The following is a 13,449-nucleotide window of genomic DNA, read 5'->3' on the forward strand; positions in this document are numbered from 1 at the left end:
CCCATCTACTTGGGAGGCTGAGACAGGAGAATTGCTTGAACCTGGGAGGCAGAGGTTGCAGTGAGCTGAGATCGTGCCATTGCACTCCACCCTGGGTGACAGAGCGAGACACCGTCTCAAAAAAAAAAAAAAAAAAAAAAAAAGGAAAAGAAAAGAAAAGAGAATTAGCCGTGGTCAATGTGTTTACAACGTAGACATCCCCAGATGTTGAAATTTGTTTTTTTAATCCCAGGAAGCCAGTTATTAACATACACCACCAAAGAAGAGGATAGAGGTAGCTGATGGGGAAGTCTAAGAAGATACTAAAGGTTATTACCTTCACTTACTTCACGTTTTGACCTGAGCTTGGACTCAGCCAGTTGTGACATCTGTCATTCATGGAACAATTGCCTGAGCTTCAGGTTCCAGGTTCCAAGAGATAGTGGACAGAAGAGCATGGTGAGGCTTCACTTGGCTTTGAATATAGAATAACCAGGGTGTGCTTGAGCTTTCAATCTATCTTTATCCTAAGACTTGGGGTAAGTTATTTAATCCTTTTCTCAAAAACCTAAGGGTTTTTGTGAGGATATGCTCAGGTGGCACAGCAAGCCACAAGATGACATGGTCTATCTAACATTATTTCAATTTACATATACATATATTTATATATATATACACTTAAAATACAGATGAAATTAAATTAATAAATGATAATAATACAAGCCCACTAAAGGCCTACTTTAGGTTAGTGTTGGAACTCCTCAGCTATCTGTTCACTGGCCTTTGCTTTTGTTGCGTACTTAGATGGAAATGAATGGAAAGTACATGCCTCTGCTTCCCCACTGAACAGAACAGAATGGTTGTCAGAATGAAAGGAAATCATGGATGTGGGCCATGGAGTAGTGGCAATAGCTCCTCTGTTTTTAGGAAGGTTTGTTGGGTCTGCTCATGGCTTAGGAATTTAGTGATCAGTAAGCACCCAACCCAGGGTCTGAACTTTGACCAAGGCCTCAGTAGCCCTAAGTGCTCCCTGAGAACGCAAATCCTAATAGACTAAACATGGAAAGAGCCAGAGTCTCATTGCCTGAAAAATTATTTTTGCCAATCTCTACAAAAATCAGCATTTGTTATTGTTCAATTGTTGCCTTTATTTGACTTGCTTTAATGCAAGAAACATAGTAAAGATTTTCTACAAATGATTGAAAAATTCTTCACTTACGGAATTACATTTATTTATTTATTTTTTTGAGATGGAGTTTTGCTCTTGTTGCCCAGGCTAGAGTGCAGTGGTGCGATCTCGGCTCACTGCACCCTCTGCCTCCCAGGTTCAAGCGATTCTCTTGCCTCAGCCTCCCAAGTAGCTGGGATTACAGGTATGTGCCACCGTGCCTGGCTAATTTTGTATTTTTAGTAGAGATGGGGTTTCTCCATGTTGGTCAGGCTGGTCCTGAACTCCCAACCTCAGGTGATCCACCCGCCTCTGCCTCCCAAAGTGCTGGGATTACAGGTGTGAGCCACCACACCTGGCCAGAATTAAATTTTTTTAAAGCACCTTGTATCATTCTGCTAATTCACAATAGATTGCAAATATGCAATATTGCTATTTCAATTTTTTTCTATGAATCGTTGAACAAAATCATACATGAAAACTTCAATGTGACTTTTAATTGCTGAATTTAAAAAAAGAAAACACAATTTTACTATTTTTGCAAGAAAGATAAATCACATAAGACTTACCTATACAAATAATTCAACCATAAATTTACCTTTTTGCAAATTTTCTTCTTTGGAAGCAGCAGATATGTAAAATCATTACACATTATGTTCATGCTGTATGTACATAAAATGGACTAGAGACCCCAAAAGTAAATTCTTTGGAGATTTGGTTCCAAAGGGGGAAAACAAACTCTCTTTGTCTGAACAGGTGAAAGGTACCAAAAAAGAGTGAAAACCAGTTTTCCCCTTTTTTTGTTTTTTTATTTTATTTCTTTTGTTTTTGTAGGAGAACCAGCAGTGGAAGAAAAGATCACTTTCTTTGTAGACACTTTATAGGGTTTCGGATTCTGTAAACTCTGGCACGTAACTCGACCTCAAAGTTAATGAAATCCTGATAGACTTTCCCTGCCCTCCTTCCTGCTTCCATCCTTCAGATTATCTCACCTTTTAAAAACTCAATTTCTATGTATACATGTGATCTTCATGTCATTGGCTTTTTATGCGGGCACTTTTCACCTACATCCTTTCCTTCCCTCATCTGGCAGCCAGTTGGGCTTCTTCCTGCCTTGAATACCACATTCCCTAGTTTTTCAAGCTCAGTCATTAGCACCCTGTCCCCCTACTAAAATTATGAATGAAAAGCCTTGTTGTTCTTTACAAATAACTCAGGCTGCCTCAGTCAGTCAAATTCGAATGGAAGTGACTGCCAGACAAAGGGCCAGGATGATGGACAGTGCTCACAGCAAGTCATCAATGCCCACAGGAAGTTTTTTAAGCCACAATATAGGTAGAGAGGCTTGGGCGTTCCCGGAGGACAAGCTTACAGAAGGAGGCTGGGAGGTGGGGGGAGGGAGACTTTCTGTGTCTGTTGGGAACTTAGAAAAAACTTCCATGAAGCTCAGAGATAACAATGTACAGAGTCAGTTTTGCCCTAGCAAGAACTTAAAATTCCGGCCATGGAGACATCTACACCTTGCAGTAATTCTGGTTTGCACCGACACACACAGACAAAAGTGAAGGCACCAACCATTTACTTGGTTTTGAATGCTGAACGATGCAAGAGTGGGTTACATTCTTGGAGCTGCACAACTCCCTGCTGAGAAGTTGCATTGTCTTGGGCCCCTCTTTCACAACAGGGGAAAAGGTAATTGACAGCCCGATTGTTTGGCTGGGACCCCTGCTGTTATAAAATCCTAGAAGGCCCCAGTCACACGTTGTCAATAATAGCCGTCGGAGGTGAGGAGTGAAGAAGGGCTGTTCAGGAAACAGTTTGAGCCCTTCAAGTGGACAGGCCTCAGTGACTTCTGCACTCTGGCTGCCACAAGCAGCTCATTCAAAAATAACCTTAAAGTAATAAATCAAACTTGTTTCCTGAACTATACAAGGAACAGCTGGTTATTTTTCCTCACTTTTTTTTTTTTTTTCCAAAAGCCAAAAAAAAAAAAAAAAAAAAGAGGGAGATTTTACTACAGGAAACCAAGCATGTCAAAATTTGGCAAAGCAATTTGGATGATTTAACAGTTAAACACTTCTCTTTTTAATGTTATGCTTTCATCAGTCTTTTTTATTTAAGCTTTTCAGTTTTGCATTCTGTTTGCCGCAATTAGTGTCCCTTATCTGTTCACCCCCTACTTTTGAAAGGAAAATGAGTCTAGGATCCTGTCTTTAGAGTATTTTGCTGTGTAATTTCTAATGTACTGGTCAAGTAGCTCAACTTATTTTACAGGCAAAATTTGTTTTCTTCCACAGAGTTGAGCTTGGATTTAGATCTACAGCTCCACGTATTTGTTTCTCCTGAGACCCATATATTTTGGAGTTCTGACGACAAGGCAGTTTTTCTTCAGTCTATTGATTTAGGAACCCTGACCTAGGAGTGCATATGCTGTAACTGAAGTAGTCTGGTGTCTTAAGTAAGAACATTTTGCAATTTTTCTGTCTCTTTGGATCTCTGTCTGTGTCTTACTTTGTGTGCCTCTTTCTCTCTTTAAATATGTTGCACTCTAGATTCTGGAAAAAACTATCTTCTCATTGACTTTACAAATAATTAAAATACAGGCATAAATAAATAATATAAAATAATCTCCTTCACTAACGATTCCCTATGTATCTTTATTTTTATAGATGACTAATGTTTTGAACAGAAACCATTTTAAATGAAATTTTTTTTTTATCAAAGTGTGCATCTTAGAGATGAATTTTTCACAACTTTTGGACATCTAAAATTAAGAATGAATGTGTCAGATTTTAATGCACTGTGTCTATTTCCATCAATTTAAATATGATTGAACTGGTAATATTAAAATGAAGTATAAGGTTATGTAAAACATCTCTTTTCACAGGATAGTTTGATCACTATAGAAGTGCTGGTCAGTTTAACAGTAAATGGAAAATTACAAGTTATACTTTGAGATATTGTTGTACATGTATGATTAATTTATTTTTCTCCTTTGATCATCCTTTCATAATAAAATGTTTGTAATGAAATGTATGCTTACAGGAAGATAATAAAATCCAATTTACAGTGGAATTAGGTCATGGTAGGCTTCATTTTCTTTTGTATTTGCAGTAAACAACCATGCCATAATAGCACAAGTAAATCTATCTTTATGCTATATGGTTAGACTAACACACTTGGTATACTTACAGTATCTTGGCTGATACAACTGTGAATCCATATGGGTGTGGCTTCCATATAAATGTTTCTTCCATATATGGTTGATATTCATACTGAACCTGTTTTGATACAATTTTTCTTCACTTTCAGCATTTTCAGCTTCAAACATGTGTTACGTGACTAGATGGAATTCCTTGAGAACTGTATTAACATGTTTCAAAGAGTTGAATTAACAGGTTAGTACCATGTCAGAAAAGAGTGTTGCTTGAAAAGCTGCACGGTAGTTATACAGACAGTTCACAATTATAAAATTTATAATTTATAAGTGAATTACACACAGAAAATATCATCTTTAAAGTAAATATTCAGTTCTATAGAGGATTCCTTTCTTTCTCATTAAGTCTCAGCCTTTTGTGGTGCTAAAGGATACTCAGGAATTGATGAACTAAGTGGACCCTCCCGCAGCCTCCCCTACTCCCTCCCTTGCCTTCTGTGGACTCTGGGCATTAGTAGGGATGAGATAGTGAGTGTAGACTGAAAGTGCTCTGTACAGACTTGCTTTCTGGCCTCCTGTTCAGCTGCCAGTCTCACAGCTTGCCCTGAGAATGGACTTCCTGTGCTGTCATTTACACTCAGTATCACACTAAGGGCTCTTTGTCACTCAGCCTTTGAGACAGAAGGGGGCGAGATAACAAATCTAGACTGCTTGTGTTGACTTTGTGGATAAAGTAAAGGGCTGGAGTCAAGAACTCTGGGTCTTATCCTAACTCTGCAACTGCCTTTCCTGTGACATTAAGTCAGCTTTTGACCTCTCCATTCCTCAGTTTTCCTCATCTATGAAATGAGGATCCCTATACTGTGTTCTCTTATTTTATCACAAATATGTGGTTTTGGAAAGAGTTTCTAAATGCTTAAAGCCCTTAGTAAAAGTTTTTTTTTTTTTTTTTTTTTTTTTTTTAACAAGCAGATAAAATGACCTTTTTCTGCTTTGGAGAGATGGGATGGATACTGCAGTTGATTAATTACTCCCTACTCCCAGAAATACTTCTCTTTAGAACCCTGTAAGTAGGGCCTTTCCCTTCTACCCTTGTAAGTTTTTTCTCATTATTTCCTTTTGCGTCCTGTCTCTTCCCTCTGCAACATTTCCTTCCTTTCTGTGTGGGAAACGATAGCCCCATGCTATGGGATCAGGGTACGTAGAAGTTGGTAAAGATGAAGTATACTTCTAAAAGGCTGTGTTCTGAAAGTGCATCTGCAGAGATGTGGAGGAAAATAAGGAGAGCATGCTGAGTGACAGGAATGGATGGGGATACACAGTAAAGGCCATGGAAGCCTCGGCGAATTTATTGGCTTCAGAAACGTAAATCCACAAAAACAGCTACCACCTGGCTAGATGGGTCTCTGGGTCCTGGGCTCACTAATTTAGAAGGATCTTTTTGTAAAGAATGATGTTGGACAGGGTCAGAACCTATAGTGAAATTCAGGGATTCTGTCTATGGAGTGGGATGAAGTGTCTCTTCCACTGGTATCTGTGGTTATATTCTTTTGCTTATTTAATTCAATTACGTGAATAAATGGAATGGAAAGGGATTTGCTCTACTTCAGTTAGAATTTGTAAAACATTGTGAGGGTTTTTTGTTTGTTTGTTTGTTTTTCTGAGACGGAGTTTCGCTCTTGTTGTCCAGGCTGGAGTGCAAAGGCACGATCTCAGCTCACCTGCAACCTCCGCTTCCTGGGTTCAAATGATTCTCCTGCCTCAGCCTCCCGAGTAGCTGGGATTACAGGTGTGAGCCACCGTGCCCAGCCAGTATTGTGAGTTTTGAAGAATGCATTTTAATATATTTCACTTTTTAAAGCTCCTAAGTGGTTTTGTTGCTAATTTTTTTGTTTTATTTTGTGAGGAGATTGGAAACATAAATTGCAAACAGAAATTAATTCACCTAGTTTTCCTCATCACAGTTTAAGACGGATATTTGTATTCTGGTTTGCTTATTTGTTTTTCCAGGTCCACACATTCACTCATATGTGTTTAGATTTTTCATTTGGAAGGCAGTGATATAATTTCAGGCCTATATGTTTTGACACTCTGTTCACACATGGTTGTTATATGGCCTGACATTGTGTTTACTTCACATTTCCTAATTTTCCACTGTGTATCTGAGGATATTTCATGCTATTTTGTTACCTAAAGAGAGGCTACTCCTACATGGGGAGACATATATACATATATGTAGGAGTACACATATGTGTGCATGTGTGTATATTTATGTGTCTCTCCATGTAGCAGTACACATATATATGTGTATATATAATTTGTTTTTATGAGAAGGATGTGAAAAGATACACAGTCTGTTTATAACACAGATCTGAAGGAAAGATAGGAAAATATTGATTAAAAAAAATTTTCCCCTGATTTGTTTCACTTCGTACAGCAAACAGGTATTACTTTCTTAATTAAAAGCATCAATAAATAAAATGTTTCAATACTGATTAATTAAAATCAGTTAAAGGGGAAATTTAACAGTGGCAAATAATATTTGTATTTTATAAGGGTTTTACCAGTCTTAACAAAGTATCTAGATATCCACTAAAAGACAATTCCTTTTGTTTTTCAGAGCACACATTTAAAAAAAAAAAAAAAAAAAAAAACACAATGATTGGTGCTCCCTCTGCTGGTTTCCCTGCAACAGTTAGTTGGCTGGTTTGGGAGGATGAAAAGACAGTGAGGAAAATTCTGTTACTTTTGGTCTTTAAACACCATTTGTATAAACAAGTTTTATCCTTGATTGGTAGCAAATGTCAATGTTGTTTCTGAAAATTTATTCTTTTTGAAAATTTAATACTGATTCTGAAGTTAGGCTAGATAATTATAATCCTTTTAAAATTAATTCCTCCTTTCTTGTATCATGAAGTAGGACGCAAAACATAACGATTCTTATTTATTGGGATTTTCTTGGGTGAGAGTTAACCTTATATAACTAACTGTCAGTAACTTGACCTAGCAGTAGTAAAGTTGGCTGTTTGAACACCAAGCTGACACTCTAGTAAGCAAAAGAGAGGTTTGGCATGACATTATCACTGGAGAATTACATTTTGTAATTAAACACTTTGCTGTATCATTATTTTAGCCTACATCATCCTGTATGAAAGATATTTGGAAATTGCATAGTTGATTTAATTTATCTTGATATCCAAACTATAATTAAAGATTCTTAGAATTCTTTGGATTCATCAATTTGCTCTCTGGGAATTTGTACTTTCATTAATCAGAGTATGTTGATCCATATACAGTGTTCATTTAACTAATACTTGTATTAAATCACTTCTAAATGCTTATTATACCCTGTATTATAGTATTATATTCTGAGTCTTAAAGGTGCTTAATGTGAAGATTCTCTCTCTACATATTCAACTCTTGCTAACTTTTGGCTTTAGGTAGAAATTAGTTAATGTATTATATGATAAAATAGGAAACTATTTCACTATGGATATTGGTATTCAGTAGGGAGCTTTGGAGACTCTATGAGCTTTTTCAGGAAGCGTTTTTAATAGTAGGTTTTAGGGAGAGTTATTGTAGTAAGATAAAGTAGATGAGAAAGTGTTGCCTCTAAAAAATCAACAAGCTGGGAATGGGGTGCAGAATGAGGAGAACCCTAAGCAATAGGCAACAAGGAGTAAAATGAAGGAGGTGTCATTCATTGGGAAAGAAAAGGAACCGTATGTCCTCTACTGAGAGCTGCTATCTTCTTAAAAGCCATTTTTGTGAAGGCTGCTGCTTGAATGGTAAAACAGAAAGCAAAGTAGATGGTCAGATCTCCTAAATCAGCCTTACTCATCACTGGTGTGCAAGATACCATCATCAGATCATTTTAACACTCTGGAAAATACCACAGAGAGGTTTAGTAAGTGACAATTAATATCAGGGAGAAGCAGTTTCTTTTCTTTTCTTTTTTTTTTTTTTGAGACAAAGTCTCACTGTGTCGCCCAGGCTGGAGTGCAGCTCCACCTCCCGGGTTCACGCCACTCTCCCGCCTCAGCCTCCGAGTAGCTGGGACTACAGGCGCCCGCCACCACGCCCGGCTAGTTTTTTGTATTTTTAATAGAGACGGGGTTTCACCATGTTAGCCAGGATGGTCTCGATCTCCTGACCTCGTGATCCACCTGCCTCGGCCTCCCAAAGTGCTGGGATTACAGGCTTGAGCCACCGCACCCGGCCGAAGCAGTTTCTAATAAGGAGATCCAGCCATTGCTGCTGGAGTTTAGATGTGGAATTTCTAAGCTCTGGAAAGTGTAGAGGCAGAAATGAGGTGATTACTTTCCTCTCCATCATATGGATTATGGCTAACACCCCTGTAACAAAGACAGGTTATCAAGAGAAAGGAATAATAAACTTATTGAAGCATAGTTTCATATGATATGGGAGGCTTCAGAATGAAGACCCAAAGATGCAGGGAAAACTTCCATTTTATGCTTATGTTCAATGAAGTATGGATAGCCATATAAAATATGATTGGACAAAAAGGATAAAATCTAATGCTCTAATGCTAATAGGCAGAGTCAGGAAACTCAGCAAAGCCTGTCCAGATTTTTCTTGGCCTTTCTATGTAGCATTATTTTGTTGACAAAAAAAGCCAAACTCTGTAAGATATTTGAAGAGGTTTATTCTGAGCCAAATATGAGTGGCAGGGCCTGTGAAACGGCCTCAGGAGGCCCTGAGAACATGCGCCTAAGAGGATTGTGTTACAGCTTGGTTTAATACATTTTAGGGAGACAGAAGTTATAGGTACGTAAGGTATACACTGGTTTGGGCCAGAAAGGTGGGACATCTCAAAGTGAGGGGGCAAGATGGGGAAGGGGAGCTTCTGGGTCATAGATGGATTCAAAGATTTTCTGATTGACAATTGATTGAAATAATTAAGCTTGGTTTGGTGTGGTGGTTCACACCTGTAATCCCAGCACTTCAGGAGGTCAAGGAAGGTGGATTGCTTGAGCTCATGAGTTCAAGGCCAGCCTGGGCAACATGGCAAAAACCTGTCTCTACTAAAAATACAAACATTAGCTGGGTGTGGTGGCACATGCCTGTAATCCCAGCTACTTGGGAGGCTGAGATGGGAGTATTGCTGGAGCCTGGGAAGTCAAGGCTGCAGTGAGTTGTGATTGCACCACTGCACTCCAGCCTGGGTGACAGGGTGAGACCCTATCTCAAAAACAAAACAAAACAAAAATACTGATAATAATTAAGCTTTGCCTGATGACTTGAAGTCAGCATAAAGAAATGCTTGAGTTAAGATAAGGAGGGTTGTAGAAATCAAGGTTCTTATTTTGTAGGTGAAGCATCTAAATAATAGGCTTCAGAGAGAATAGATGTAAATGTCTCTTATGGGACATAAAAGATGCCAGACTCTTAGTTAAATCTCTCCTGGGTCAGGAAAAGACATGGAAAGGGAAGGGGATTATTTACTGAATGTAGATTTTCTCCACAAGAGACAACTTTGCAGGGCCATCTGAAAATATTTCAACGACATATATTTTGGGATAAAATACTTTGATTTTTTGGGGGGCCTGTTATTTGTCATGTGATACTATAAGAGGGTCAGGTTGAATTTGCTGTCTTACTGCTACAAAGAATCTGTTTTTTCAGCCTTATGATCTCCCCTCCCTCCCTCCCTCCCTCCCTCCCTCCCTCCCTTCCTTCCTTCCTTCCTTCCTTCCTTCCTTCCTTCCTTCCTTCCTTTCTTCTTTTCTTTCTTTCTTTTTTTTTTAGATGGAGTCTTGCTCTGTTGCCCAGGCTGGAGTGCAGTGGTGTGATCTCAGCTCACTGCAAACTCTGTCTCCTGGGTTCAAGCGATTCTCCTACCTCAGCCTTCTGAGTAGCTGGGATTACAGGTATCCGCCATCATTCTCAGTTAATTTTTGTATTTTTGTAAAGACGGGGTTTTACCATGTTGGCCAGGCCGGTCTTGAACTCCTGACCTCAGGTGATCTGCCTGCCTCGGTCTCCCAAAGTGCTGAGATTACAGGCATGAGCCACCGCGCCATCATGCCTGGTGAATTTTTGTATTTTTGTAGAGACGGGGTTTTATCATGTTGGCCAGGCTGGTCTTGAATTCCTGACCTCAGGTGATCTGCCTACCTCGGCCTCCCACAGTGCTGAGATTACAGGCATAAGCCACCATGCCTGGCCTATGATCTCTATTTCAGTGTTAATGCTGGTCAGTGGTATCTTAACTCCAAAGAGAACACAGTATAACAAGGCAGGTCAGACCCCACTTCTTGTCATGGCCTGAACTAGTTCTTCAGGTTTCTTTCAGCTCACCTTGGCATAGAGCGGGGTCTATTCTGCCAGTTGAGAGGCTTAGGATTTATATTTTTGCTAACACATTCCTTTGGGATATGGAGCAGGACCCCTCTGGAATGAGGGTCTAATTTCTTTATGGCCAGGTATTACACACAAAGATGGGGGAAGAATAGAGTTGTATTTTTATTTTTATTTTTATTTATTTATTTATTTATTTTTTGAGACGGAGTCTCGCTCTGTCGCCCGGGCTGGAGTGCAGTGGCCGAATCTCAGCTCACTGCAAGCTCCGCCTCCCGGGTTTACGCCATTCTCCTGCCTCAGCCTCCGGAGTAGCTGGGACTACAGGCGCCCGCCACCTCGCCCAGCTAGTTTTTTGTATGTTTTAGTAGAGACAGGGTTTCACCGTGTTAGCCAGGATGGTCTTGATCCCCTGACCTCGTGATCCGCCCGTCTCGGCCTCCCAAAGTGCTGGGATTGCAGGCTTGAGCCACCGCGCCCGGCTAGAGTTGTATTTTTAGTCTTTAGGACTGGCTTTAGAGAAAAAGGTTCTAATTTCTATGGCTTGTCTCAGCGAGAATGAGGGGCAAGAGACAGGAGAGCAGAAGGTTGGAGAGAAACTTTGCTTTGCAAGCCTTCACTTTGGAGTTTCATTTCCTGAACCCCAACATTTCTCATTCTGAAACTTCCTCAAGAAGTTTCACAGTCCAAAAATCGATTGATGGATTGTCTCATAAGCCATTGTCTTGAGACAGTCTCTCAGTCTTGAGAACAGGCCAGTCTAGCTAAACAGTTAACAGTTGTGTCTCATTTCAGGCAATGGTGTTGCAGATGGGCTTCCATGAAAGTCGAGTATCACTTCCTGAGCCCCAACAAAGGACTTTAGAGAGTGCTGGGTGTGGATGTTGTGGAGGGGTTGGACTGAGGGGGCACAAATTCTTGGATTCCAGTGCTAGAGGACCTGGAGTCAACAGGGAGTGAATCACAGCGAAAACAAGACTCAATTTCTATGGCTGGGCTCTGAGGTCAGTAGGACTAATGGTAGGATCCCTGCTCTGGAAAGTAGGATGTGAGTGGCTATGGATAAGGCTGATTTGATACTAGCCCCAATATACTGCTACATTCCTTCATCTTGAGACTGAAGGGGGGTTGCACACATGAATGCATGTTCAGTTTAGGACCTAGAAGCACACAGATAACTGCACCAAAGGGAGGAATTTTAGGAGATATTATTGGATGAGAGGTCATGCCCCTTGCTTCACAAAGCATGATGTATGGGCTAATGCTTACTTAGCCTGCTCATAAAGTCATTCTGCATTAGAGGTTAGAGACTAAAGGTACCAGAACACGCATTCTTCAAACAACTTTTATATTTGCTATAAGGACCACATAATTGTTCTCTAACTTTTCATATATTTGTTTTCAGTTTTTTCTCTTCAGATGATATATTTCAAGTTTGTTCAATGCAGAAACGTTTTTTCAGAGCTTTTGCATTTCCCCAAGTGCCTAACTTAAATTTTTACCTAGATTATTCTAAATGACAGAGCTGTTGAAGTTTTTGTTTTGTTTGTTTGTTTTCAATGATGTTTCATAGAGCTGCAGGGAATCCACTGAGTTACTGCAGGAGGATGGGAGAGGGGAAAGATCTTTGATTTTACATATTTGGCCTTTGTATAGTTTTTCCCTTGAAGAAAGAATTGTCCTAAAAATTTCAGAAAACTGTAAGTGGATTTTGCTCATAATCCAGCTGATACTTGAAAACAATTGAACATAGGGAACTTTTCGTTTAAGGTGTATATATATATATATTTTTAAGGCAGAGTCTTACTCTGTCACCCAGGCTGCAGTGCAGTGGTGTGATCTCAGTTCACTGCAACCTATGCCTCCTGGGTTCAAGAGATTCTCCTGCCTCAGCCTCCCAAGTAGCTGGGATTACAGGCTTGTGCCACCACACCTGGCTAATTTTTGTATTTTTTGTAGAGATGGGGTTTCACCCTGTTGGCCAGGTCTCGAACTCCTGACCTCAAGTGATCTGCCCGCCTCGGACTCCCAAAGTGTTGAGATTCCAGGCGTGAGCCACCGTGCCTGGCCTGAAGGCCTGTATTTCTAAGATAGCTTTGTTATGAGCTGATTTCTTCTTTTTCTGAATTGGTTTCTTTATGAATAAATTCTTTTTCCCCTCAAAGTAATAGAGGCCTTTTATTGCATCATTAAAATATCACAAATATTTCTTAGGAATCATCTGGCATCTTGTTTCTATAGCTGGACAACTCTTAGCTCTTATTGCTCAACCTGCTGAACAACTGTTCCTTTTTCAGAGACATAGATACCGTCCCCAAATTTTCTCATATCGGGGTTTTTTTTTTTTTTTGAGACAGAGTCTCACTCTGTTGCCCAAGGACATGACCTCTGCTTACTGCTACCTCCGCCTACCGGGTGCAAGTGATTCTCCTGCCTCAGCCTCCCAAGTAGATGGGTCTACAGGTGTACACCACCATGACTGGCTGATGTTTGTATTTTTAGTAGAGACGGGGTTTCACCTTGTTGGCCAGGCTGGTCTCTAACTCCTGACCTCAGGTGATCCGCCCACCTTGGCCTTCCAAAGTGTTGGGATTACAGGTGTGAACCACTACGCTCGGCCTCATATTGTTGTTTTTAATTGTTGTGGTTTGCTAAATCAAAGCAACTGAATTTGAAATAAGCTCAATGTCATTACCTTCAAGGATTAATGTATCTTTCTGGGCTTGAGATTCTAATCAAGTAACACTTGGCTTCATCCAAACCCTGAATCTGTATTTCTCACTCCAGGAATTTCAGATTTCAACAAGAGACCCATTCTCCTGGA

The 13,449-nt window shown here is 39.9% G+C and overlaps 1 long non-coding RNA gene across 3 annotated transcripts in view; it reads left to right on the forward strand.

Annotated features, from left to right (window-relative positions):
* The first annotated feature begins 1,635 nt into the window (after positions 1-1,635).
* The window catches only part of LOC126940189 (uncharacterized), a 33,214-nt gene continuing 21,400 nt past the window's right edge, over positions 1,636-13,449 (forward strand). Inside the window, exons 1-5 of one of the 3 annotated variants that reach the window (XR_007720653.1) lie at positions 1,636-2,839; positions 3,445-3,605; positions 4,460-4,545; positions 5,274-5,370; positions 5,995-6,121. This is a non-coding gene — a long non-coding RNA (uncharacterized LOC126940189). The remainder of the gene's footprint in view (positions 2,840-3,444; positions 3,606-4,459; positions 4,546-5,273; positions 5,371-5,994; positions 6,122-13,449) is intronic. The other 2 variants (XR_007720652.1, XR_007720654.1) reach the window with 2 other exon arrangements.

Source organism: Macaca thibetana, chromosome 17 (genome assembly GCF_024542745.1).
Source record: "Macaca thibetana thibetana isolate TM-01 chromosome 17, ASM2454274v1, whole genome shotgun sequence".
Taxonomy (NCBI): Eukaryota; Metazoa; Chordata; class Mammalia; order Primates; family Cercopithecidae; genus Macaca; species Macaca thibetana.